We start from the raw sequence: 2292 nt of genomic DNA, 5'->3' as shown, positions 1-2292 counted from the left end.
ATTACTTGAAGCCCACAACGTGGCACAGCTGGCCACGACGTAGCGTGGGTTTTTGAAGATTATATAAGTTCTCCTGATTATTACGAAAGGAAAAGCTTTTGGCAGAAGGAAAGAATTCTAGAAGGCAATTTGGAGCGAAAGAAAGGTTCTGGAAGAGGGTTTTAAACACCAAAAACAATAGAGGTCTATATTCTAGTTAAATAAGAACATGTCTTTCATTATTTTTAGCTGTGTTGGTTTAGTTGCTATGATGAGCAGCTGAATCTAGCTACTCTTTTTTAGCTAGATGAAGCTTTAAACATATGAGTAGTTCAATGTTTATGGATTAATTTTAGTTGGCAAAAAATGCTTGTGTTTGATTTGTATAACCTAGCATGCTATTGTTTGTTTCTCTAATTGCTTGATTGCATGTTCTGTGTAGCTTAGTGACCATTAAACTGCATGAACTTGTTTACCTAATGATTTAGTAAACATTGAATTGTTAGAGCTAGGATTGACCAATCTTAGTTAGTAATTAGAATAAATAGAGCTTAGCTGTGTTAGAGAGCGTGTATTGTGACTACAATTGCGTTTATATTACAAATCTTACATAGCATATTTACATTCATAATTAGTTATGTGTTTAATTATGTGTAAACATACATGGTTTGACATGAATTAGTTAATTATTGGTAAAATTAGAACTAAATTACTAATACAACTAAAAACCCAACTTAATAATCCGTAATCATTAGCTAGCCATAAGGGACAAGTGGATTCAAACTAAACAAGAGTGTGTTTTTATTTATTGAATTTGATTTAAGTTCATCTGATCTTGTAAAACCAGATAAAACCCCTTTTAAACTTGTTAATAATTAGGTTAATTTAATAGTAAGTAAATTAACTGGTAACACCGTTCCTGTGATCGACACCTAACTTACCCAAGCTATACTGTAATTTGACTAGGTACACTGCCTATAAGTGCATAGTTAGTTAAGTTTGTTAGGTTATAAATATTAAAATTAGTGAGTACTTTTGTGCACATCAAGTTTTTGGTGCCGTTTCCGAGGAACAGCTTAGTTTTTAGCTTATTTATTTGCATTAAATTAATCGATCCTTCTTGTGGAGTAAAAACCACAAAAAGTTAATTTTTCAGCAAAATAAAAATTTTTTCTGTTAATCACAGAGCCCACGACGTGGAAAGTTAAAAAAAAAAAAAAAAAATAGTTTGTAGTTAGTTTTTCTTATTTTAGTTCAGTTTTACGTTTTTAGTTTAGCAAGTTGCAGGAGTTCATGACCAGAAGCTCAAACACACACTTAGTGCCACCACTTGAAGATCCCAAGTCTGCACTTCACAAGAAAAAGACGCCCTTACAAGAATTGAAGTCAGCCTTTTCAAGGAAGTTGGGAAAGAAGACAGGAGAGTCAAGTTCATTCGCGAGGCACAAGAGCAATCTTGAGCATTTGGATCATACGCCCATCCAAACCGAGTCCGAAAGCGATACCGAGCCGGAATTTGAAGAACACACGAGCGAACCCGAGAACGATCCAAGGAACGAGATGGCAGCAATTGAAGGAATGTCCATGGGAGCTTACGAGAAGCGGATCCGAGAAGATGTGGGTCCCGGTTTAGTCCAACCCGCAATACCAGCCACTGCCACATTCGAGCTGAAGGGACACATATTGACTGCACTGAAGGACATCCCATTTTTCGGGAAAGATCATGAGGATGCTTTTAAGAATCTAGATGAAGTCAACGACATTGCAGATTACTTCAATGTCCCAAATGTCAACAGAAATACAGTCTTTCTTAGGATGCTTCCCGTCACTTTCAAAGAAGCTGCTAAAGAGTGGTTAAAATCACTTCCACCTAGTACAATTACCACTTGGGCTCAAATGCGTGAGCAAATCCTGGACCAATTTTGCCCACCATCCAAGATAGCCAAACTCAAGAAGGCAATAGCCAACTTTGAACAACAGACGGGGGAGTCATTATACGAAGCATGGGGGCGGTACAAGGGCTTGCTCAGAAATTGCCCTCAGCATGATCTAAATGTGCAACAAGAGATCACAATCTTCTATGATGGGGTCAACGTTATGACGAGACAACTCCTTGACTCTCAAGGGCCATTAACAAAGAAAAATCCAAGGGAGGTCAAGGAATTGATTGAATAATTCGCGAAGCACTCTCGCGAATACCACAACCCTAGGCAAGATGGAATCAAAGGCAGTAGAGGGGCCCAAACTGAAGAAATAGCAGCTGTAATGGCCATGCTGAATAATATGGATCGAAGGATAACACAAATGGACCAG

The 2292-nt window shown here is 37.7% G+C and overlaps 1 non-coding gene across 1 annotated transcript; it reads right to left on the bottom strand.

Moving 5' to 3' along the window:
* Positions 1–1923: 1923 nt before the first annotated feature.
* Positions 1924–2030, bottom strand: LOC145013433 (small nucleolar RNA R71). The gene has a single exon (XR_013664993.1). It is a non-coding gene; the product is annotated as a small nucleolar RNA R71 (small nucleolar RNA).
* Positions 2031–2292: the final 262 nt, after the last annotated feature.

The sequence above is a fragment of the Lactuca saligna genome, chromosome 8, assembly GCF_052625555.1.
Source record: "Lactuca saligna cultivar CGN05327 chromosome 8, ASM5262555v1, whole genome shotgun sequence".
NCBI classification, from domain to species: Eukaryota; Viridiplantae; Streptophyta; class Magnoliopsida; order Asterales; family Asteraceae; genus Lactuca; species Lactuca saligna.
The sequence above is the reverse complement of the archived record's forward strand: the minus strand, read 5'-3'. Positions and strand labels throughout refer to the sequence as shown.